The sequence below is a fragment of the Ambystoma mexicanum genome, chromosome 8, assembly GCF_040938575.1.
Source record: "Ambystoma mexicanum isolate Mex_15411 chromosome 8, UKY_AmexF1_1, whole genome shotgun sequence".
In the NCBI taxonomy this organism is placed as follows: domain Eukaryota; kingdom Metazoa; phylum Chordata; class Amphibia; order Caudata; family Ambystomatidae; genus Ambystoma; species Ambystoma mexicanum.
In genome coordinates, this window is record NC_090929.1 from 56,717,767 (window position 1) to 56,745,199 (window position 27,433).

A 27,433-nucleotide genomic window follows, 5' to 3' on the forward strand; every position below is an offset into this window, starting at 1 on the left:
GTACTTTTGCATTTTGGATCCCAGGACATCTTGGGTTGGCTGGGCATCACATCTAGCTCTGTCTCGAGGGGTTAGGGGAGTATTCATTCTCCTTACTATGACTATCTTGTGCGGTGTAAGATGATGGTCGGAGCCTGGTTGGTTCCGAAGAGCATACAATGCCAATGGAAGGCAGTGCAACCATCCCTTCTGTAGAGTTAGCTTCAACTTGGCTATCCTTTCCTTTAACAAGCCATTGAGCCTCTCACAGAACCCATTACCTTCTGGATGATACGCCGATGAGAACTTGTGCCTTATACCAAGCAACAAGCTAATCTGCTGAAAGACTGCATTTACAAAATGTGCCCCATTATCTGATCTCATTACTTCACACCCCCCCCACCTAGGGAACACTTCCCTCACTAAAGAATTGGCCACATAGGTAGAGTTTGGGTGTGTACATGGACCTGCTGCTATCCATCTAGAGAATGGACACACCACAACAATTAAGTATCTGTACCCGTTACATACTTGAATCATGTCGACGTAATCGACATGCAGATGCTGAAAGGGCCCATTTGGCCCTGGGATGACTCCTCTCATTACTTTTAATGTGTGCCCAGTGGTGAATTGCTGACAGATAATGCAGTTCACCATAAAGAATGCAACATGCTCAGCTAAATTCGGTATGAACCAGTCTTCCGCAAGCGTTGCTGCTAGATTCTCTTTTGACATATGTATTGGGTAGTGTAACTGTTCCAACACTATTTTTAGTAAGGCTACAGGTATTACTGGTTTACCAGCGCTGTCCTGCCGCCACAATCCTTCAGAAGGGTTTATGGAACACCCTCGACATTTCCACAGGTTCTTCTCGTCTTGTGGTGCCTATCCTTGAATCTCCATTAGTTGTGTCTGCCCCAGATTGCTATAGGCTTCAGGTGTGGTCCGTGCCACCATCATTCCCTCATGGGTGCACGCCACTTCCACTTCCATAACCGTTTCATTTTTGGATGCCATCCGCCTGGCTTCCATGTCTGCTGCGTGATTTCACCGTGACACAAAATCTATCCCTTTTGTATGGGTGGCGCATTTGACGACCGCTATGCCCACTGGGAGCTGTAGTGCCTTAATCAGCCTGTCCAATAAGCCTGCGTGCTGCACTGGTGTGCCGTCTGCTCGGAGGTAGCCCCTCCTTTTCCAGCACGCTAAACCTGCGAGCACTTTTGACGTTACATAGGCGGAGTCGCTGTACACTGTTACTTTCTGGTCTGCGTGATTCTCAATGGCGAGTATCAATGCCAATAATTCTGCAGCCTGTGCTGAGTAATGAGATGGTATTCATGCACTGACAAGTACTCGAAATTCGCTGTTCGCTACGTGTTTCATTACAGCAACGCATGTATATCTTTGTCCGTATTCTTAATAGATTCTTGAAGAATCGTCAATAAAAACGATCTCTCCTCCTGCCAGGGCATTTTCCTTTACCCTGGGGATTTCATCATAGAATTCTTCATAGTTTGCACAGTCAGGTATCGGCTCCCCTTCAGTGACTGGCTCTGATATGAATGTAGCTGGGTTAACTATTTTACATCGAAATATTTTGATGGATGGATTTGATATGATCACTTCATAAGCAGAAGCTCTCTGAGATGTCAATGTGCCCTTTGGTTTCTCTAAAATGGCAAATAATGAGTGTTCAACGTCTAAAGTCATGGAACATCCCATTACAATGTTTGTCGCCTTCTCTATGTCGAAAGCTGAGGCAGCTAAACTTTGTTCGCATGCGAATTGGCCTCTCATTACTGGGTCCAGGTTCCCACTGTAATATGCCTGGGGCTTGTACCCCAACGAGGTTCTTTGAGCGAGCACTGCCGTCATAACGCTGCCATCTGTGTGGGAGAACAGGTAGAATTCCTCTGCATAATTAGTAATTCCGGGAACTGGGCCATACAAATCGCTCACTTGAGTTCTGCAAACCCTTTTTCCATCGCCTCAGACCATTCAATCTTTTCCTTTGTCACCTGGGCCTTCTTTAGGGCCTGTAACAAGGACTTGGTATACGAGCTGTAATCGAAAACCCACGCTCTAACATAGTTACACAGGCCTAGAAAGCTCTGCATTTGCTTTATCGTGTTTGGCTTAGCCGTGTTCAAAATGGCTTCAGCCCTTTCTGGGGTCACCTTTTTTCCTTCATGTGAGATTAGCTGGCCTATGTATAGCACCTCCTGTTGACAATATTGTAACTTTACCTTGTCAACCTTATATCCTTTCTCAGCCAGTATAGTCAATAGCTGAACAGAATCATGCCTGCATTGCTACTCTGTGGTGCTGCAGATTAAGATGTCATCCACATACTGCAAGACGACACTTTCTAATTCAATATTGCTTAGGTCCATCTGTAGGACTCTGTTGAAAATGGGCGGGGACTCACAGTATCCCTGTGGCAAACTCGTGCTTTTCAGACGCATTTGTCTGAACGTAAATGACATCGGAGCTTGTGAATAATGGTGCAACGGGATTGAGAAAAAGGCGTTTTTCATGTCAATCACTGTGAAATATTTTGCCTCGATGGGTATATTACATAGGATTGTAGACGGGGTAGGGACTAGAGGGAACTCGACCTCAACAATATTGTTTAATGCTCGTAAATCCTGGATTAAACACCAAGACCCTCCCTTTGATTTTTTGACAGGATTAATCACTATATTACATGGAGACTCTGACGTCACTAAGGTGCCCTGGTCCATCATGGCGGAAATTGTCTTCACGATCCCTTCATCCGCCTCTCTGGACATGGGATATTGTCGGGCTCTCTGTAAAATTGCTCCTGGTTTCAGTTTAATTTTCTCCCACCCCCTTCAGGAGGCCTTCATTATAGGGTCCTGTAGTCCATACTGACACAGGCACCTGGGCCATGTCGTCATCAAAGTATTCCGGACGTATCAGCGCCAACATCATTCTCTGAGGCACTTCTCTTTTGATCATTTTTACCCAAAAGATGAGACTCACTTACACCCTTGTCTCTTCTGAGTCTGGTTGCTCTTCAAACAGATCGTCATCAGTGACGTCAGTCACTCGATACCCTTCTTCAATGGCGATAATCGCGCATCATTGTCTGCCTTCATCATCGTAGCCTTCGACCAATGCTACTTTCCCTCGCACTGCTGCAGCATGTATCATCAAGGGAAATACTTGCCCCTCCTCTTCGTGCATAGGTATTCTTGGTCTGAATAAAAACTCATCAGGGGTTCTCATGACCTTGTCTGCAAGGCCTGGCAATCCCGCCATAAGTACACGCATGCCATATGCGAACATTTCTGGCTCCAGCGGTATAGCTTTCATGGCTATGTGTCCTGAATATGCTCTAATCATTTTGCACACGTTTGAATAATGCATTCCTGGAGTCGAGCATACTATGCCCTCCTCCGTGAATGAGATTGTCATATTCAATTTTGTCATTAAGTCGCAACCGAAAATGTTTACTGAGGTCTGACGTAAATACAACAAAGGTACATTAATTTCGCACTCTCCTACAGAGAGTGGGAGTGCGTCTGTAAAGGGAACTCGACTGTGAGCTCCTCTGAAACTCTGAGTATCTATGGCCTCGCCGGACAAGGAAAACTTGCCTTCTCGTATGCATGAGCGTGTTGCACCCGTGTCAACTAGGAAGGAATAGTCTTTACCCCCTATGACGGCATTCACCCTAGGATCTCTATTAGGGTCTGGTGTCACTGATAGGATAGAGCACATCAGGATTCCCAGTGAGCTGTCCTAATTCATATATAAGTTTGGCCCACTGTATACTTGTGGATTTTCTCCATTCCCAGGAATGCCTCCCCTTCCGGAGTCTGTGCCCTGAAAAGGTTGTTGTGGTGCCTGTTGGGATTATCCTTGTGGCAAATTTACCATGTTCGGTGGTTGAACCCCTTGCTGCGCACCTTGCTGCACGCCTGGTGCTTGCTGCTGCACTGTGTGATTCTGTGCACCGCCCTGTTGTGAGACTGCAGGTGGATTCGCCGTGCCTGCTCCCATTCCTTGGCTATTTTGCCACGCGCCTTGACTTCTGCACGTGCGCGCCAAATGCCCTGTCATTCCACACAGCCAACATACTGGCGGTGCTTGGATTATTTGCCCATTTGACATATCTGGATTACCCATTTGCATGTTTTGAAAGCCTCATTGATTACCTTGGAAACCTCCCTGATTGCTCTGCCATTCTCTTCCTCTAAATCCGCTTCCCCTCGGGTACAGTCCTACATTACCCTGGTTATTCTGCTGTGGGTTAGCCACCTGTTGTATGTTCTGTTCAGCTGGGTTAGTTAGCATGGCTCCTTCGAGAGCATACTTTGATCATTTCTTTTGCACCAGCTTCGCTTCCTCAACCTTTCGAGTTGCCTCCTTTTTTTGATTTTTTTCTTGTAACAATCTACAGTAATGTGTGATAGTTAACTGTATTTCAGCCGAAAGTTTAGCCTCAACTCCTACCAATTTCTTGAGCTGTTTCTGCACTGGTTCTGGCAACCTTTGGCACAATATGTGGTAGAAGACCGGTATAGATTTCGTCCAAGATTCATGTGTTTCAAGTATCCACGCATCTTGGAAATTCTGGATATAAATTATTGGATCTTCTGACTCCTTCATTTTTCGAGTCATTATAGCTCCCATATTGGAAGTGTCTGGGTAAAGCACTCGTAGCGCTTTCCATGCTGCTGCTGTGCAATTGTTAAATGGCGCTCCGTCGTGTCCAGTGTTAATTGTGGTTACACCAGGGTACCCTGCCCGTGTCCACACATCATCTGCTCTCTCATCAAGTATGGAGATCAGGAGACGTTTAATGTCCCCTATTGTGAGCATGACTCCCCCCCGTCATTTTCTCGAACTCATGTATCCACTTCCCGGCTCCTGATGTCAGCATTAGAAGCTTGTTTTTCAGGTTTTCTCGATCCATTTGTGGCCATGGAATATATTATGGCCTTGCTCCCCCCTTTTCTAGTAGTGGAAATTGGAATGTGCGGCCTTCTTTCTCTTCTCTCATAGCTCTCCTGTCTATCGCAGGGGTGATATTCCCGCCTCACCGTCTACCTGGCAATGTCCTCAATCTGTCTACATAGGCATGTGCTGACACCCCCCTCTGACCATGGGGTGTTCCTTCATGCCGGTTAGACTGTGCAGCAGACTCTGATGTCCTCGAGGCAGACTCGCTAGCGTCTGACCATCATACCACTTTGTCCATTGGGAGCCGTTTTTCGCACCGTCTCCCTTCTTCATTTGCCTTGTGCCCCGTCTCCTCTCCGTAGTCAGACATTGATTGTTTCCAATTCACGCAACTCCTTGTGTCATCATCATTTTTACTGATTTCTAATCTGTCCAGGGACAGCTTCCAACTCCCACTACTTCGGGCAACATCCTCAGTGTCATACAGCTGAGTGCTTTCCAAGCGCTCGTCTTTCCCCTCTCCTTGGGATATTTGTTCTAGCCCCATTTCATCATACATTTTATCGATCGTATCGCCGATGCTTCTGGTGTCAAATTCATCTTCGATATTTGCCCTAGCCGTGCCTGGTACTGAGTCATACGCAGGAAAGAATTCTTCAATGTCTTCCCAGTCTACAACTGGATCAGGTTTTTTACCTTCCCTCTCCAAATATTCGAGATCACGTGCCCTCTGTCTGCCCTTACGTTCAATATCATCATCAAATTCTTTGCGTTTCCTCGCCTCTTCTCTGACCTTAATTTCTTCCCTTCTCCTTTCATTTCTACATTCATCTGCCCTTTGAAATTCCTCATCTCTTTGTCTCCTTATCCTCTTTTCACGTACCCTTTGCTCTTCTTCTAACCTTTGCTGTTTCTGTCTGTTGTGGTCATAGGCTGCTCTCTGTTTGCGATCGAGCTGCTTTTCTTGCTCTTCATTATATAGCTGTTCTCGCCTCAGCCTATCTTTCCTTCTTATCCTTTCATCCCTTAACTCCTTCTCTTTCTCCCTCCTCTGTGCCTCATCTAACCTCTCTTTAGGTCTCACATCATCACTTCCTTTTCCATCGAGTTTAAATAATATTTGTCCTCCCATCCATTCGTCTTTTGCGGATGCTATCTCATCAGTTCTGCTTTCACTTCCTTTCCACTTCTTTCCCTCTCTCTCCTTATCGAGAGATGCACTTGTCTGTGCCTGATCCTTTCTTTCATCATTGCCTCTCTCATTGCAGAGGTGAGATTCTTGCCCTTATCCTTCCCTTGATTTTCGTCACTACTGTATGTGGGTGACTCATATGCGGGGTTGCTATACCCTGTGGCTGCTTTAAGCTCTCTCAATGGGAAGAGTCCCTTAGGTTTACTTCCCCTGGTTTCTGCTTCAGACGAGGCAGGTGTTGCGGTCTGTGCATACATTTAATATCCAGTCTGTAGGTGGCTCTTCCTCCTTTGACTGTTCAAACATGTTCCAAAGATCTAGAACAGCGAGGCATTTTTGTAGCTTCTTGCCTGTATATGTGGCATGCAAGTAAGTTGTCATATGCTGTAAGACAGATAAGGACCCATTTTGTGGCCACGGCATAAACATCTTGTGGGCGGTACCCTTAACCCACTCAGTGCTATATTTCTTAAGCTTGGGTGCATGTTTCGGCAGTTGCCTACATAAATGCGCTAACGGTGTAATGTCTTCCATGCTTAGATCTGTTCTATTTTCCTCTTGTACGACACTTTTCAATGCTTTCATGCAACTTTAACACCGCCAACAGTATGAGCGAGCACCAAACACTGCGAGCTCCAATCCAATTTTTTCCGCCCCAAAAACTTTTTATCTCACCAATTTACTCAAAAACATCATTTTGTGTGCGATTCCCTCTCAACTATAGAATCTCATAAAATCCTAATCAGTTCTAAACAACAAAGAGACAAAATTCCTTACATGTGATACATAACAGAACATGTACGACAGACATTTAACAGACTAGACAGACACCAGCTGGACACAAATATCTCTGCCTCTAATTTTTAACCCGATATAGAGTTTAAACGAACCCCGTTCATGACGTCTTTAAACGTGGAGGTAGCCTAGTCGTCCCCTAGTATGTGGGGCTCTGAGTTCATGCTTCTTCTGACCGCTATATTAAAGCACAGGAATAAGGCGTATCCTCTCTCTTTCTTAGGTGTCCGCCCTGGTATCCTCTCTCTTCTCAGGTGTCCGCACCGGTATCCTCTCTCTTCTCGGGTGTCTACCCAGGTAACTGCTATTTATTCAATTATTCTCGAGTCATTATCCCCTTATATATATACAGTCTTCTCTACTTCTAATTATTTTGTTTTTTTCCACCTCCCTCCGTTACCTTTTCCCTTACTTGTTCCAAAGCCTATGACATTTGCCAAAACATCACATTTTTGTTTCACTCACTGTTCGCATTGTTCCTCTCTGGACCCTCGGGATCACTGCCTCCATTACCGCCTCCTTCAGTCTTTCGCCTGATCCGCTGCCCGTAGGAATGGGAAGGGTTATGTTTTTAAAACGGGTCCCTTCAGGCCCACTGCAGTTTTGGATCAATTTATACTACCAATGTCCACGAGAAGCTTCACAGTCTACTCAGCCAAATGGCGAAGGACTCGTGATATTGCCGAAGACCTAGAGTTACTTTGTGATGGTCAATAGGTGTCTTATTTTAATCAATAATCAATAATTGATAGTCAAAACCATCCTCTCTGCTACCAAGTGTACAGGAGGGTGGAGTGACCTCAAACGGGCCCATAGGATCAGAGCTCACCCTCTAGTACTTTAAGACGAGATAGCTGCACCTTGAGTTGGATGGGGTGCAGGATTTTCTTACTCCAACACCAATCAATAAGGACAACTCAATGGTTTGGCAAAGGGAAGTCTGTTTAATGACAAGTACAAAAAACGGGGAACATGGAAATCAACAGTGATGCGATCGCCCGTCTCGCTTCAACCCCCAACAATCTTCATTCAACAGCAATAGTTATAGCTAAAATTCATCATAATTGATGTGTAACACTCATAAGTGTGTCATGCAAGTCTATTGGTTGGAAAAGGTAACTTAAGTATAGGTGCTATATCTGTATATGATAACAGAGCGTGAGGATTGGTTAACTCTTATCGGGTGGGCGTCTATGCCCATCCCTCTAACATTACTCATGTAGACGTCACTAAAAGTATGACGTCCCATTGGTTCTACTATCTATAGGACCTTAGATTATTTGGTCCACTGTGATTGGGCTGGTACAACCCTAAGCATAAATCTCCACTTTAATTAGCAGCATAGAATGGTCACCCAGATGCGGCATGCCCCATGGTTCACCCTGCCTCCCTTCCATCAATCAGTACTTTAGGGCTATGTGTCAATTAGTTGGCTGAGGATGGCCTCGAAACTGTAGCTTCTTGTCAGGAAAAGTTATGCTATATTCTGCTTTTGGGTGACATCAGTCGTTGGTACCTCTTTGCTCTTGGCTGGTCACGTGTTAGTACACCGTGAATCTACTTCCTTTTCCTTCTATTTGTGCATTTAATTCTCTTTTAGTCCCGCCTCCTGCCTGGGCCTCCTTATCTCGACCTTCGCGGGGCAGGCTGCTCTGTTCTTTAATTTCGATTCTCTGAAGTTAGTGTCTGCCTCCCTCACTTGGTTTGACCTCGACTTCCCAGGCACAAGCTGCCTCTTGCTGAGTTTCAATTCTGGCCTCTCGTCTTGCCTTTGGCTGGAACCTGAATCCTGGCCTGTTTTGACCCTTAACAACCTGGGTTAATTCTTCTATTGTATAAAGCGGACTCACACTTATATAATGTGCTTCGTTGAGGTAGATATATTGTTGGTGCTTGCGCTCTATTCTTCTACTAAGCATAGCAAGCCGCACCGTTTTCTTAGCTTCTTGCGTTCCAAGCCTATGTACAGGCATTAGCTAGCTGCATACGTTCATCCTGCATTATAGTTACGTTTCTTTGTATTTCAACATTGTCTCTTCTTCTATGTCTATATGTTATTTTCACACATTTCGTCTTTGTGTGTCACCATTTTGGTTGCCGTTTCTTTCGTCAGTGAGTCTGTCCGGGCCCTTGTGTCGTCACCATTCACCTTCAATTAAGGCCCTTTGGGTATCTTCTGGGACAGTTTGTAAGTAGTCTCCAGTTCGTGTCAGCTGCTGATACGGTTGTCTCAATGAATACCATACTGCCCATGGTTGTCTGGTCATTGGCACTTCAAAATGTGTTGCTGGTGTGCAGGCCATATCTGGGACCTCCTCTACAATATCACTGCATTTCTGCATCCATCATGGTTTTATAGATTTTTAAATATTCCATCAGTTCTGTTCTAATATGAACCTTATAATGCAATTGGTCATGTTTCTACAAAGTGTACTGATCCTTTTCATTGGATATAAACACTTCCTGAAAGACATGATAATTTTCTGTCACACTGACCTCATGTATGCTGATCATAATGACTGGTTGTTTTTCCAAATTTACCTAAACCACGAGATATATTTCACAACCTTAAAACTGTAAGAAGCAGGTTTTGGAAATTACACATTGCTTCAGACTTCCTAGCACACTGTGTCCAAGACACAGCCTAGTTTCTTATTGGCTAATCCCCCTTTGTTATATTTTCTCTGATTTTATGTCAGCTTCATTTGTAAGCAACACTGTTAAAAACCATCTCTTATGCTGTTTAGACTGCTGAATCACTGCACATTGCCTTCTGCCCAATGCACTCTGTTCCTGAGTTTGCACACAGCACTATATTTTCTGTTTGCTCAACACTTCTAAATCTTCATGGGGCTTTGAGGCCTGTGGCCATTTTGAATACAGTATGTGGCATTCATTTTGAAAGGAATGGATCCTTTTGCCATTGCTATGGGCCTTATTCTGTGATATTCTTCCACTGTCTATTGAGTGTGGGTGATATTTCTTATTTCAGAGGGAGTAGTGTTCTATATTTTGTATGTTGTGCGCAATGTAAGCATTTCTTTATGTTTTGTGATTCCTTAATTGTGTGCAGTGTCACCTATTTTCTAATGTACCTGCCTATAATAAGGGCAGCCCGGCTGCCTCAGTGACCAATCATTCTGACTTTTACAATGTTGGACGGGATGGCGGGACACATGCAGAAAATGACATTGTCACCTGTCTATTGCCAGAGAGAGAGAGAATCTACTCCTCTACATTCCCTCTCTGGTCGATATATTTGACCACATCATTGTTATTTATCCTCCCCCGCGTGCAATGTACCAATGCATCCCTATCTAAATCACACCCCCTAAACTCAGTGTTCTATCTCAAATATGGGAAGTATCGTGAAAGACACTCCTAAAGGGCCAATAGTGTCTCCATTCATGTTATATTTTTCTAATCTATTGTATATGTATCCTTATTTTTCAAAGGGGAGGCACATTTTGACCTCTTCTATTATTTGTGTGTATTTATGAATCCCCAGAAAGTAACATTGTTGACTTACATCATGTTCCCACCGCTGTTATCCGATTAAATGTTCATTTACATGCACAGTGAGTGATCCTGCCACTACGAGAATCAGGATATATCGTTAAACTGCATTTGTATATTTTCTCCTTAGGGGACCCCCCAGCTCTTTCATTAATTTTTGTTTTCCGCTCTCCTCTTTTCCTCTTTTTCCCTGTAGGTAGTAGGCTATTAAGTAAACATTTGTATACCCACATTCTTTCTCCTCTCCACCCCGCAACACTTCCTTTGTCCATGTCCCATTTGCCAGCTGCTTGGCTTTCCTTTTCTGGCCATCATCTCGCTTAACTTCCATTACAACATCTTCCATCGGGTTCTCATTTTTTCTCCATTTCAAGTTCCCAGATCTTTCATCAGTCCATCACTGCTTTATTTTTGGCATGATGCTGGAGGTAAATCCTCCACTCCAGGGCCATACTCGTAGTATGGCGGAGCGGGAACATTGGCAGTAATTCCATTACCACCAATTCGTTCCTGCTCCGCCATACTTAAAATTATGCCCACTGTCTACTTGAGTAAAAGAGTCAGTGAAGGGGACATTGTCATAATTGGGGACATAAGGATGGGGAGTCCATACATTTTTCTTCTTCTTCTTTCCTTCAATTCAGCAGCAACGAGCGTCTGACTGGTCCCATATGCCCTTTTTATGACATTTTTAGGGCCTGTCCCCCTGCTCATAGGCTTGTGTGCAGAGGTCACTTGAAGTGCAGGTGTTCTCTGTACATCTTTAATATACAAAACTGGTTGAGATTCTTGAAAAATACGTGAATTTTATGATCAGCACTTCCTCCTAAAATATAAGCCTTACTACTTCAATGCTTTTATTTCTTTAAAGTACTCCTACCTCCTAGAATGCTTGCTACTAAATGCCCTCTTCTTTAATTGAATTGAATGGCTGCTTCTCCTCCCTCTAGTACATACCTCAGTGTCACCTGTGTTTATCTATACCTGGGTGTGCCTGTAACATAGGACCAAAAAGCACACACATGTGTTGTTTTAGCCTCACTTGACCCACCCACTTCATAGGTTCACACCCTATTTTGTCCTTCTTGGTGCCGTGCTGAGCTCAAATGTCATCTCCAAATGCTTTTCTTAATTGAAAAAGGAAACATTTCTCCTCTATTCTTGATAGAACTTATTGTAAACGGTTGTGTCGTTTTTAACACTACTGGGGTTAAATAGTCCCCTTCTATATAATCAAAATAATACAATACAAAACATACAACAAGACAAAACCAACAATGACAGAAAAGGAACAGTCTTCTTCTTCGGCCGCTCTTCTTCTTTCTTCTTGGTGCATCCATGGATAAAATGTCATTCACTTCCTGTAGAAACCAAAAATGGAGGCAAAAGTCATGATATACTAACAAAGTACACTGTACTTTCCTTTTAGTACGTTTTCTCCTGTCTGCATGTAGGGCATTGCCGCTGTACTTTCCTTTTAGTACGTTTTCTCCTGTCTGCATGTAGGGCATTGCCGCTGTACTTTCCTTTTAGTACGTTTTCTCCTGTCTGCATGTAGGGCATTGCCGCTGTACTTTCCTTTTAGTATGTTTTCTCCTGTCTGCATGTAGGGCATTGCCGCTGTACTTTCCTTTTAGTACGTTTTCTCCTGTCTGCATGTAGGGCATTGCCGCTGTACTTTCCTTTTAGTACGTTTTCTCCTGTCTGCATGTAGGGCATTGCCGCTGTACTTTCCTTTTAGTACGTTTTCTCCTGTCTGCATGTAGGGCATTGCCGCTGTACTTTCCTTTTAGTACGTTTTCTCCTGTCTGCATGTATGGCATTGCCGCTGTACTTTCCTTTTAGTACGTTTTCTCCTGTCTGCATGTAGGGCATTGCCGCTGTACTTTCCTTTTAGTACGTTGTCTCCTGTCTGCATGTAGGGCATTGCCGCTGTACTTTCCTTTTAGTACGTTTTCTCCTGTCTGCATGTAGGGCATTATCCTTGCCGCTGTACTTTCCTTTTAGTACGTTTTCTCCTGTCTGCATGTAGGGCATTGCCGCTGTACTTTCCTTTCAGTACGTTTTCTCCTGTCTGCATGTAGGGCATTGCCGCTGTACTTTCCTTTTAGTACGTTTTCTCCTGTCTGCATGTAGGGCATTATCCTTGCCGCTGTACATTTCCTTAATGGGATGATGCTGGGGTCTTCTATTTATGTCCATGGCCAGGTAGAACGCAATCTCATTTTCTTAAAGTAGAGGCAATGGTGCACTATGCTTTATCTTTTTCATGTAGATGTGTTGGCAGGTGTGCTTTTAGCGCTTTTAGTTTTACTAATAATACTCTCTGCACTTTTCTTTTTGTAGTCCTTCACCTGATGTTGCCGGACCACAGTCTCTTCTTTCTTTACTGTGTTTATTCTGTTGAAATACAATTAACCCTTAGGGCCTCATTAGGACCCTGGCGGAATGGGTTTAACGGCGCCGGTAAAGGTGCCATAGCCATTAAACCCATTCCGCCCTATTACGAAGTCCCCTTGCGGGTCACGCTCTGGGCATCTGGCCAGACCAGACGTCCTTTGCGGGTCCCACAAGGGGACCAGGGAGCTAACAATGGGCCCGTTATTAATAGGCCCGTTGTTAGCTCCCTCCCCCTTCCCATTGAGCCCTATGGGAATGGGGATGGATATATTGAATGAGGAATTACCGGGTCAGCCAAGGTTGGAATGGCCCGGTAATTCCTCGTTCAAGGAACCCGGACCCGGACCCAAGTTTGGAGGCAGCCATGCCCTTGTTAAGGGCATGGCTGCCTCCAAACTCATAATGAGGCCCTTAGTGTTGCCCTTCCTACTCTAATATGCCTACCTGTGATGCTGAAAAGAAGCGTGTGTGCTATTTAAGTGCATGCAAGTGGCACATATATGCATACAATATTCGTCTATCAGTCTATTTTCATGGCCCACTATTTATTTTTTCCTTTATTAAAACGGTTAATAGTCATTCCATTGACAGCCAAAGCATCTAATGCCATAACATCTAAAAACAAATCTAAAAAAGCATCTAATGCATTCCTTTAAATGTATTCTTTTTAATGGGGGGTCCCCCATTCCCCTTTTTTTAACCTTTAAAACCCATTTTTATTAAACTAAAACCTTTTCCAACTAAAAATAAAATGCATTAGATGCTTTTTTTTAGATGTTTTTTTTTAGATGGTTTGGCTGTCGATGCTTTGGTTGTCAATGCAATGACCGGATACCTATTAAAACATAACATATATCAAAAATACTTTCAACACTTTTCATTGACAGAATCATAAAAGGATTACTCCACCTTCGTACACCCAGGAGTCTTCTCTACCTTCTTCACTAGGTATTTATTTATTTATTTGTTGCATTTGTTTGGCCATACTTATATATATACTATACTTTTACCTATACCTAACTACACTCTACTTAGGAGAAATGCAGACAGTTTGAAACTACTGTATGCCTCACTATCTTTAACTTGTACTCACCTGGGTCCTCTTTCCTAACAATCAATGAGGAGAACCACACACTCCCTATGTCCACAGGTACCTACCTTTTCTCTCTTTATTCACCCCCTCTTTTATCCAATCGTACTTACCTTTTCTCATAATGTTTCTTCAAATTGTATCACTATACTCCACTAAGGCCACATATGTGTTTCAAAAATGACATTGTGTTTTTTATAATATAAATCAACATTTTACATAAACATATATATTGATAGATATAATAATGTTCTTGTTACTCACTCTCCTACAATGTTCTATTATTATTATTATTATTACTGACAGGAGTTCTCTCATTGTGTATTTCCTTGTAACCCTTCCTTCCTTAACTTGACAGTTGCATGCTATTGTGTGTCCTTTTACATCTTGTGACCACTCCCCTATAAATGTAAAAATGCTCCAAATATACTACTAAATGATATGCACTTTGTGTTCTCTTATGTTGTGTTTAGCAGGACATGGGGTTACTATTGCATAAGTTGGCACTATACTTGCAATGTGGGAATATTGTCTACCATTGTGGGGGGTATATATATGTTCAGGGTATGTGTGTATGTGTCTGTGTGTATGTCGCTCCCCCCTCTTTATGGTCATTACATGCCAAAACCATAACCTGATACCCCTGTTTTTCCAAATGGTGTGCATGATGTCCTCTTTCCACATCTCCAAGTTCCCCTCCTCTTCACTTCTTCAGTAAATCACTGATCATAAGTACTACTGGTCCATAACATGCCCAGCACTTGCCAAATCCTCCTTATTTCTGTTTTAAATCCTTTAAATGCTGAATAAACTTCCATTTAACAGTCTTTGTTTGTAAAATTAATCTATCTGTGTTCTTCACCAAGAGACCTCACTGTTCTTCAGTTGTATTCCCTCATTGTTGCAGCTCCTAGCATTGCTTGCATTCACAGGTGCTTCTTTCTCATCCCTGGGTATGGGTTATCTAAATAGAAACTCTGAAGGTAATCCTAACAATCTGGCCTTTATTCTTGAAAGCCATGCTAATCAGGGTGTGTGATCCATAAAAAATACGTCTTTGGCCTAATGACACACCCCTTTATATTCCCTGGCCTCAAAATACTAATGTGACTTCTTGTGTAATTATGTAATTAATCCCTACAATAGTGCATTTTATCCCCTGGCCAATTACTGAAATCGCTTCCCCAATATATCTGTTGATATGTTGCGGAAAATGTAGTAATGGTATAAAAAGATCAGGCACCCTTATCCTGTGGTGTGTGAGAGTTCAATCTTGTGCTGGTAAGAGTGCTCCCTCCCATTGCTATTACTTCCCCCATCCCATTGCTATTACTTCCCCCATCCCATTGCTATTACTTCCCCCATTCTGAATACAAATGTTTGTGTCAGTGCATGCACATTTCATGGTGCTACTGAAAAAAGTGCTTATAATTTTGCTTATTCCTGCTGTACTCATGTAAATGTTTGCCGTGCCAGATCTGGTATCACCTGCTGTTGCATTACGCTTCTTTGTTGTGTAATTTGCATTTACATGTGTATTTTACTCTCGGCACATGCCTGGCACCATGTGTGATCCTGGGCATAATTTTCAATTGTTCTGTGCTTTGCAGTGGGGGTGTGCTGTCCCTCCTCTTTCTGTCCTTGGTTATTCTTCTGACCAGTGTCTTCATTGTCTGGTTACGTGGAGCACTCTCCTGTGCCTTCATTTCAATCTCTATCACACTCCTGCTCTCCCATGCCTGTTTCTTTTCTTGCCTCGATTTCTCTCCCTCTCCTTTCTCAATCACTTTCCCATTGCCTTCTTTTGACAAACTTCCTTGCTTTCTTATTGTTATAAATCCTATGAAAATAAACTTTGTACATCTGCTCTTCAATTTGATAATGTACTGACACATTTAAGAGCCCTTCCAGGTGTTGCAGTCATTTCTATGCTACTAACACAATGCCTCCCTGTGCTCATTCATTATATGTTGGAAAACCCTTGTGCAAGGCACCTTCCCCTTTTCAAATTACTTTGCAATAATGTGGCTAAGCTTTAAACATGGTTTCTTTCCATTGCTCAACATGGCTTTCTCCGTTATCTGTGTGACTACCCTGTTCACACTTACAGTATATGCCTTTTACAAATGCACCATCTATGATATGATATGATATGAGATGGTATTTATAACGCACCTATACACATGTGTTTCAAGATGCCTATACACAAGTGTTTCTATTACTAATAAAGGTACCTACAATGATTACAGAGGATTAAATAAATCAGGGGGCTCTGATGTGTGTTAATAAAATGTCTATGATCGGGTCCTTAAAAAAAGTATCAGGCATAGCCCCAAAAAATCCCAAATAACTAATACAACCTTAAAATTGGAAGTGACTTGTGTATTCTTTTTTTTTAAATCATCTAATGAGGACAATCTAATTTATATATGAGTAATGAATGGGGACATATTCTAGTGTGAAAAGATTTTCTCCAAATATGGTTAATCATTCATAACATTTTGGCCAAAACAAAGAATACTCAAAAGTATAGACCCTTACCAAATCAAAAAAACAGGGGTCCATATACCTTACAATCCCATACATATCAAAGGCGTCCCAGGGGCAAGATCTCAACATAACACATAACAAAAAACAAATCTCTTATTTTTGTTTTCCTTTAAAAAACATTGAATTTCCAATTGCTTAAACTGGTGTTGTTGAATCAAACAAAAATTCACATCCTCTACTCAAAAAAACACCAATATTATTAACATATCTCATAAGAAACCATACAAATGAAAGTTAATTTAATGAGTCCTGGCTCTAAAATACTATTTCAATGAGAGTGGCACTGAGCCCCTGCTTCACTTAAAGCTCTAAATTAAAAATACATGTTTTCAAAATATATGACCACACCCATTTTAATACTCTCTCTACTGACAATGTCAGTCCAAAATCACTTTGCAATTATATGCAACATGTTGGATTGTGCTTGGTGTGAATGCATGTGCTTGGGAATGCATGAGAGAATGTTGGTGTGTCTGAGAGAAGGTTTGGTTGTTAGTGTAGGAATGCCTGTCCTGAAGGTTCCAGTAAATGCCAGTGGGAGAGGCCCAGCCTGGGTGATAGGACCCAGTGGTACATGTTTACCATCTTAATGTAACTGGAATAAAGCTTACCCGTGGAACCTACCCACCATGACTAAGGAGCTTTGATTATTACACAACATATTACTTAATTTAAAAAAAACAAAAAATTACAAATCTTGAAAACCTGCCTTTATTCATAATCTACACTAATTATATGCTTGCTCACATATATATCATCTCTAGCCCTACTCATTCTTATTAATTCTACTCACATATACACATTTCTTTTTTCATGCCTCAGCTTACACCGTTTAAAAGGATTCATCCTTTTTACATTAACCTATTTCATAGCACTTGTTCTTCATATATTTAAAAAAGACATCCTATACATAAATGCATCTATGCCACTTACTCTCTGTCTCATTTAAAAGGTCCACCAATACTGCTTTTTCAAACGTGTCATCTTTCATACTTAAACTAACACCTAATAACTGCCAGCTAAAGCAAAATATATTTCCCTCATTTTTCATTACAACATTATCTATCATTCAGCCCCTGTTTGTCTCTTTCATTTAAGGAATGCAGCCTGCTCAGTTATTTTTCGCGCTCACATAATAAAAACAATCTTCCTTTGAATTTAGTAGACTGTGTACAGGAACAGAAATACCATCTTTTTTTCTTTACCAAAGTCCTTCTTTGAAGTCCAGAAACACAGCAATGTTATATTCTACAAATGCGGCCAACGAACAACCTTCATTTCCTAAAGAATGCAGGCTGTCTGCACACAAGCAAAGCACATAAATATTATTTTGACTCTCTGCTTGGCACAACTATAATTTCCACAATACACTGAATTTCCTCACAGAGAAAATGCTATCTCTTTCAAACCTCCTTCATCTGCAACTTAAGTTTATAAAAATACAAAGCCGGGCTATTGCCTTGATTATTCATTTAAAACTTTTGTAGGCCCATCATGAGCAAAACTGCATTTGCTTGTTTTAATAAACAAAAAAGAAAATGAACTCCCTTGACAAAAAAAAAGATTGCTTGCTTTAGGTTCAACACATAAAGAATGATGCATCACAAAACACCAAACACACACATAAAAAAAGCCATGACTGGTACATGACAAAACACAACAACCACTTAAAGAATATTTACATATTTCAAATTGACTCAGATATATCCCTCCCAAAAGAAATGTGCACATAATTCCATGGGCATCTTGTTTTATTATCTCTTTAGCAGACATATCCCGTCTCAACTTTAATCCATTTTGGAGTGTGACACTCACTCTTCATCTTGGCTTCAGGTATCTCTAAAAATGACCCCAATTGGAGTGTAGTGTGTGCCCTTGGTTTCTCTTAGAATCCAAAACTAAGATATCTTTTCCTTCCAAATCTTTATTTACACCTTCACATTTCTATATATATACTAGCTTAAATACCGGACTTCGCCCCGGGATTTCAATTCTCAGATGTTTAAAGTCTCACTTCATTTTCTTCATCAGTTTCATTGCTTTGTTTTTTAGCAGCATGAATCCTCAGATCACTAAGTCGCAGTTTCATTCCTTCATTGTTCAGCAGCATTAATTCACTTAACAGCAAGTAGTGTTTCAGTTTCTTCAACAGTTTTGTTGCTTTGTTTTTTAGCAACACATATTCTCTGATTGCTAAGTCTTTCTTCAGGTTAATGGGCACTTTCATTGTTCTGTCTGAAAGCCTGTTCAATTCTATCAGCTTCACGTTCTTGAGATCTTCCTTCTTCAAAACGTTGATCATATTTCAGCTTTCGATGTTTTGTTTTGATTCAGGTGTGATTAAATATTGCTCTCTTTTTTCACAGTATTTCTTTGAAAATATACTCATGGGATTAAAGAATTAATGAAAGGAGAGAATACAGAAAAAAGAAGTCTTTTTGGGAAACATGGAACCTGATTCAAATCAACTGATTCAACTGTCATCTTCAAATTGTAGCAAAATTCCATTTGATGTCATGAGGGTGAAGTACCTGTCCTTTACAAAATTTTGCAATAGAAATGAATCATGTTGTTCATGTTTCAGCTTAGATGCTCAATGATGAGCACTTTCTAAAAATGACCTGTAGATGGCGGTGTAGCACAACAAAATGTAATGCAGAAAAACAAAGCCAAAAAAAAACAAAAAGATGAATTCTCTTGGGAACGGATTACCGATAGAGACAGAAATAGTTGCATTAATTCAGCAATGAAATAAGGAATATTCCATGCAAAATTCATGACACCAGACCTCAAAATTCATGAGGAGTTATGTCCCCAAGAATGCCACATACAAACCCACAAACAAACACGACTTGTTTAAAAAAATAAATATATATACATATATATATATTAAGCAAAAAAAAAGAGAGTGAGACCGGAATCCACTCCCGAGCGCAACGGCACTCCGGCTGTAATTGTCTTGAAAAGCTTCATAGATCCACACATAGACCGTGTTGACTGTGCAGCCAGAAAGTCCTTTATCAGTGAAAAGGGTATGTGGACAAGGAAGGCAGCAACAGCATTTTACAGGTAAGAACGACGCGTTTCACCCTACTCGGGCTTGGTCTATATATAAATGTACACTAGCTGACTTACCATTACACCCCCATTGCTCATACTTATATATTTTATACAAAGCCTTTTTTCCATTTAGTTCTTTGTTGCCTGCACAATTTCATACTTTACCCAGAATCTTATTTCTGCATTGCGCTGCAGAGTGCGGAAAAAGGACACACCACCAAACAACTGTTTTGATTGAATGAGGTCAGCTTGGTTCCTGCACCCGTCTCCACACTCTGCAGTGCCATGCATTATTGCATATCATCAGAAAAGACCTTGGGCTCTTGTAGCCTTTAATCTGTAACAAATTCAAAGGTGTTGCTTCGTGGTCAGCCAAATGTTGAAGAGGCCAGTTCCTAGCCATAACTCCTTACAGTCAGCCTTCCCTAGAAAACAATACACACCATGCAAGAAAGAGACACATAGGCAGCTGGCTGGGAACATCTTGTTTAATCCCCTGTCTCAAAGGCTGGAAAAAATATATCACTGCATTTCTGCATCCATCATGGTTTTATAGATTTTAAAATATTCAATCAGGTCTGTTCTAATTTGAACCGTATAATGCAATTGGTCACATTTCTACAAAGTGTATTGACCCTTTTTATTGGATATAAACACTTCCTGAAACACATGATAATTTTCTGTCACACTGACCTCATTTATGCTAATGATCATGACTGGTTGTTTTTTCCAAATTTCACTAAACCACAAGATATATTTCACAACCTTAAAATGGAAAAAAGCAGGTTTTGGAAATGACGCATTGCTTCAGACTTCTTAGCACACTGTGTCCAAGACATAGGGCCTCATTACAAGTCCGGCGGTAACCGTGCCGGTAAAACCGGTTGGTTGCCGCCGGATTTGCAAATTTTCCCACCGCCTGTCTTCACGGAAACACCAGGGTATTATAGGCCCAGCGATCTGTGAAGGCAGGCGCCGGAAAATATAAATCCCCATCCCATTTGAGTCCCATAGGACTCAATGGAAATGAGGAGCATGGAAGCACTGGCACTGTTTGCAAAAGTACCGGTGCTTTCGTGAAAGTCTGTGGGCCGGTGCCATTCTGCCAGCCAGGTCTGACCCTGGCGGGCAGGACAGCACCCGCCCGCAGACTCGTAGTGTGCCAGTCCGGTAACAACAGTGCTGGTATGCTTACCAGCACCATTGCTACCAGACTGATACACACGTAATGAAGCCCATACACTGTCTGCCTAGTTTCATAATGTCTAATCTCCCTTCCTTATCTTTTCTATGATTTTATGTCAGCTTCTTTTGTAAGCAGCATTGTTAAAAAACATATATTCTATAATTTAAACTGCTGAATCACTGCCCTTGGCTTCTGCCCAATGCACTCCCTTCCTGAGTTTGCACACAGCACTATATTTTTTATTTGCTGAACACTTCTAAATCTTCATGGGGCTTTGAGGCCTGTAGCCATTTATAATACATGATGTGGCATTCATTTTGAAAGGAATGGGCCCTTTTGCTATTGCTATGGGCCTTATTCTGCTATATTTTTCTAATGTCTATTAAGTATTGAGTAGAGGTGATATTTCTTGTGTCAGAGGGAGCTGTGGTCTATATTTTGTATGTTGTGCACAATGTAAGAATTCCTTTATGGTTTGTGTTCTCCTAAACAAATATGTGCAGTGTCACCGATTTTCTAATGTACCTGTCTATAATAAGACCGCCTTGCTGCCTCAATGAACAATACTTCTGACTTTAACAATGTTGGACAGGAGGGCAGGATACATGCCCAAAATTACATTTTCACCTGTCTATTACCAGAGACAGGGAGGATATACTCCTCTTCAAACTGATAATGAAGTACTTGAAAATACCTCAGTGAATCATGGAGTTCTTGAGGCCATCTGTGACGGGTCCCAAGAGTACCAGGAATGCCAGCGTATTGCATAGCGACATCCCTCTATAGAAATAGTCTTGTCTTTGCTGTCTGACATTTCAGCTGCTGGTCCACGAGCCTGAACTGCTTGGGATGGTTTCATTTAGAAAATCAGCTTTTTATTGAACTTCTAAGTCCAATAGTGCTGTGAAAGTATCATAGTTTAAAATAATATCAAATAAGAGACTTTAAATCTAAACCTCTATTCACTTTAGAGGAAGGAGAGGGGAGGAGTTTTGTTACTCTTGGTCTACATGTGAAATTAAATAGGGCAATTAAAATAAAAGGGTCTGCACAACTTGACTGAAAGAGGGGTCCATCTTAAAGTCAGGTCATGTCATACTGAACATTAAAAGCAAGGTGTGGCCCTTATCATAGACTTTGCCAGTTATCTATTAGGACGGAATGAAACTATCTGTCCCTATGACCATCTCTGATTGGTGGGTATCTGCTGAACCGTTAAAGTCATATAGGAAAATTAAGGAGGACTATGATTTAGTACAAAATGATTTCCATTTTTATGGAGCGAGAGTGCATTTTATTAGTAAGCTTTCTAGTCTTGTAAAAAGAGGAACGAGGAAACCCCTTTGTGTGTATTTCCTTGCTAAAAATATAGTCAAAATCTCCTCTCTTTTAAGACTGTTTATAGTTTTGAAATGGCTTTGCACAAGATCAGCATTAATGGTATTGCAGTCTTCTTGAAAAGAAGATGTTGGTGGGTGAATTGTCTCAATACTGTTGTTTTTTCCATGAAATGTGGTTTGAGTATAAGAAATGACAAGATGTAATAAATAGAGTGGGGAAGGAGTGTCAATAGAGGCCCTCCCGGTGATCTGCCAATCTCAAGGATTATTTTACCTATCCTTCGTCCAATGGGGACGATTGGAATCCACAGCTTGTGAAGATCCGCTGAAGTGTTGGATACAATATAACTTCCTGCCATCAGCATGGTCTGGAGTGGACTGTGATGATGGCTTTGCCACGGGCACGCCGGCAGCTCTCTCCTGCACATCTCATTTAAACAGACTTGCCATGAAATGGAAGAAATACTTCCACACCACCACTCTGTGTGCACATTGCCTACAGTTTCCAATAACTGGCCATACTATTAAAACAACAGTTCCTAAAAGCCTAAAGTTTTTTATTTTATTTATAACCTGTTAGGTTTTTACAAAAGAGCAGTTTCAGCGTTGATGCAATTTTTGCAAGCTACGTAAGGACACCACTTTCGGTTCGAGTTCAGTAGCACAGTTGGTTTGATCATAGGTTAGGTGACAGTTTCAGTCGTAGTCTTAAGGCCAGGCAGACAGACAACAGAGGGTGAAATGCCAGCCTTTGCATTTACTTTTTTTAGGGCCAGTGACAGAAATTTAGCTGCCGTCCTGGACCATCTGATGGGGTCACCTGCTATCAGACGGAACCAACAAGTTTCTTCTTCTAGTGTCGTTGCCTGCAAAGTAAGTGGTGTCATGTAGGCTTGCCTTTCGTGTGATAACGCTGGGCAGAACATGAGCAGATGGCACACAGATTCTACTTCATCTAGAACTCCACACAGACGGCAGTCTGGAACCGGAGAAAGAGCTCTGGTGCTCAGAATTTCCCTGGTCGGAAGGAGATTTAGTCGAGCGCGCATGAATGTTTTCCTTAGTTCTTTTGCAGGAAATTTCTCACAGTATTTGAGAGGGACCTTCAGCTGGTTGTATGATGGTGGGAGGTGCTTTAAGGATTTGTCAAGCTGGATTTTTTCGTTTGTGTTAATCCAATCTGGTTGCTCGAGTTTGATCTTTACTCGTCTTGGGTTTGAGATCAGGATTTCTTCATTGCACGCTACTTCTTCTAATTTGGCTTGGATTTTAGTAACCCAATCAGTTAAAGGTTTGCAAGATCCCTTGTTGATTTCAGAGGCTACCACCTGGAAAATTGGAAGTGAGCTGGGCATCAAGATTTTTCTGTAGAGCTGTGTGGCACTTTGCATCACCACCACGGCTAGAGATGGCAAGCCCAGATCTCCGCGGATCGCTGGCATTGGGGCTGACTTGGGCAAGCCCAGCACTGATTTCTAAAGGAATCCCTCCAACTGCATCCAATACTCCGCTGGGAGGGTTAGGTTGGCCGCGATTCCGTAGGTTATAGCTGGGACTACCTGTGATTTGTAGAACTGGAGGGCGGGAATCCACGAGAACTTCCTGAACCTTTTATCCACTGCACGTGTTTGTGCGGTTAGATTTCTCATTTTTCGCCAGAGTGAGTTTTGAAGAGAGTTTTTTTCAAGAGTGTTGTCAATCTGAATTCCCAAATATTTGTATTTGCTGATCAGTTCGATTTTCGTCTTTTCGAGAAGCCAGGAACTGTTTGCCTGTTGTTTCTTTGATATTTTTGAGAATATCAGAATTTTGGTCTTGGATTTGTTGATCTTTAGATTGTTGCTTTCCATGTATGCCGCTAAGTTTGTGAGTTGACTTTGTAGGCCTATTGCAGTCTGATCCATGAGAATCAGGTCGTCGGCGTACCACAGTCTTGACATCGTATAGGTGCCAACTTTGGGCGGGAAAGATCACACTTTTTTTCTGATTCTTGGAAATCACTGATGAAAGCTATGAACAGTGCAGGGGCCAATGGACAGCCCTGTTTGACCCCTCGTTCTGTGTTGATTTGGTCTGAGAGGGTACCTTGACGACTGAGGTGCACCCATAGAGATGTTGATGTGTGTAGGGCCATTATTGGCTCAAGCACTGGACGCGGGCAGTTCCAAGCTGTTAACTTTGCCCATAGTTTGTTTTGATCCACCATATCGAAGGCTTGAGATAGATCCACCATCGCCATGTAGACCTAGGGCGCCCCTCACTTTACTTTCGCTTTGATGAAGCCTAAAGTAAATCAGGGACATTCTGCCAATAGTTGGTTTGTAGTATTTTATTGGCAAATTCCTGATTTTATATTTCAAGGAATTCCATGAGCCGCAGCATTCCTGAGCCCTTCCCTGGGGCACAGATCCATTTTCCAGATTAAGCAAATTGATTTGGTAGCTTCGGTGATGGGGCATGCCAGTAGGCAACCATGCCAGGCCGAAACCACCAAACCTCTTCCACATCCTGGCAGGTTACAAACACTGGTGTAGTTTAACATTCAGCCTGTGCACCTGGCCTGGAGTAGATTTGACTTTAAACATTGCACGGATTGTGATTTGTCGCTGACTTCTCTGTGACAGCAAATAACAACAGTTTTCTATGGTGCCTATTCGAACTCATGATGTTGAGAAGAGTGTGCCTAATCTTACAAGACAAAGAATCAGACAAAGAAACAAATTGTCCTCCCTATGACCCTAGAGGTGATGAGGATTGAGTCCTGCAACTGAGCCCAGTCAGGGCCGCATTGAAGGACATGGCTGCCACTGCCTGATTCCTCCCGACCAGCTTTCCAATCAACAATAAGGATTCACCCCCAAGATGGTGGCCGGAGCGTCCTACCAGCTTTGTCTGACCTCCCTGCCTGCCCAACAGTACCTGGATGCCTGTCATGACCCGATTGGCTCAACTTCGCTTAAAATGGGAAACCGGCTTCTAGCCGGGAGGCGAAGCCGGCCCCTGTTTCAAGGCCTGTGTTCTAAGGCCCAATTCCTGTCTTTCCCTGTCCTTCCCGGACTCCGGAGCCGGACCTGACTGAGGTAAGATGGCACCCTCTATTCCACCCCTTCAAGCGCCTAGTCCCACCTCGCAACCATGTGCCACACCTGCACGTAACCCTACTTTGTAATTTTTGCAAACGGCTGCATGCCATGTTAACCAATGCGTCCGATACGGAGCCAGTTATTGCTTCATTCTGTAACCTGGCAGGCCCGTATATCTCACGTGCCCCGCCGTTGTAATCTCCCTGCTTATTCACACCTACCAACTAAGTTGCATCACAGCAACTAAATGTTTCTCCAACACTAGCATGACACAAACTGCGCCATGCTAGTTTCCATTTTTATGATCCTACGCTCCATACCCCTATACAACGCCACGTCTCCTCCTCTTCCTGGACAAATCCGCGCTCCTGGTTCTCAACTTACTATGCCCATTCAAAAAACGTTATATCCGTCGGGCACACCGCGCATCTTTGTTGTGCATTTTACAGTGATCTAATGCCAAACTTTACCGCAAAAATCTCTTAATGATATGGTTGCTTATTTATATACCCAGAGGTTTCTAAGCGCAGACCCGGGGATCGAACCTTTGTTGTTCTGTGTCATCCTGCTTCCAAGGCGAGCACGTCGTTGCCCTTGAGCTATCCTCCTGTCAGTGGCTAAGATTCCGATCTCTGCTACCCAACTGCGCTTCTACCTACGCCCAATATCTTCCTTTCCACACAAATGCACGTTCGACGTTGTGGCCCTGCTACATCTGGCTATGCTTTTCCAATGTGTGCGCTAGCCACGTTTGTTCCCACTGCATATTTTGAAGTAGCCGTCCCAAAAGGGCTCTGGCTCTCCAATTTGTGCCATGCCTGTAACACACCTAATTAATACTCCATGTCTTGATGTAGCAGCCTCGCAACATGAGCTCTGGCTCTCCAATTCCTGCACCCAAATACCACTGCACTCTAAGTTATTGTAACCCTCGCCCGTAGGTCCTCTGCCCTTTTGATACCTGTATTTCTTGTACGTGTTAGTGGCAACCAGTTCACTTGTAACCCCCTGTCTGGTAATAGGTTCCCTGTAACAATGAACCACAGACAGGATGTCTTTCTCCTGTAACTAAGCAAGCCTTCATGTAACAGTGCCACGGTGCCCCCGAGCTGCTTTGTGCGCTTTATAAATATAAATATATAAAGGAGATACAGGCGGTCAAGAGGATACCAAACCAGGCTGCTCAACTCTGCCGGAACCTGTAGAATGCAGACAGCATCTCTCCGGCCTCAAAGGACACATGTGGCTCCCAGGCAGGGCTTTAAGTGGGGTAAGAAATCGAGGGGGGGCCCTCATTTGGGGGCGTGGCTTGTGGGAGGGGCGTGGCCTAAAAAGTACGCAAACCGTAGGGTATACACACAAATATATATAAATGTTATATATTTGTGTGCGTACCGTACTATGGTGTGTGTACTGTGCAAGCCATGTTTTCTAAACATAGAAATATGTAACATATATTTCTATGTTTAGAAAACATGGCTTGCACAGTGCGTACCTTACTATGGTGTGTGTACTGTGCAAGCCATGTTTTCTAAACATAGAAATATATGTTACATATTTCTATGTTTAGAAAACATGGCTTGCACAGTACACACACCATAGTAAGGTACGCACACAAATATATAACATTTATATATATTTGTGTGCATACCCTACGGTTTGCCTAGTTTTCAGGCCATCTTTTTTAAACATTTCGAGTTTGTAAAAGATGGCTTTGAAAGTACACAATTCAAGCCGTCTTTTATAAAGCTTTGACTACGGACAAAATTGTCCGTCGGCAAAGCTTTATAAAAGATGGCTTGAAATGTGTACTTTCAAAGCCATCTTTTATAAACCTCGAAATATGTCGAGGAATCCCCAGGTTCGCCGAGGGTTAAAGACGCCTCGGCGACCTGGGGAAACAAAGGGATGGTAACTGCCTCTGGTGACCTCTCGCGCGAGGGGTCACCAGACGCAGTTACTATGACTGACGGAAGTGGCAGCCAGTCACAGCATCGCTGTGGTTGGCTGCCACTTTTGTCAGATCGCCTGACTTCATGGCAGGCGCATGCATCTCCCGTCGCGGCTGCGGCCGCGATGGGATAATGCATCCCGCCAATGTTGCGGGCGGTGGGACGGGGCCCCGGCAGGGCCCCGGCTCAGCCCCACTTTTTGGAGACTGCCGGGGCCCGGCCCCGGCAGGCCCCGGCCCACTTTAAGCACTGCTCCCAGGGAAGCAATGCATCAAATTCAAGAGACCCTGATGGACACAAAGCCTTTGGGGGCCAAGATCCTGGATATCTGCAGAACCTGGCACCACTCACTGTG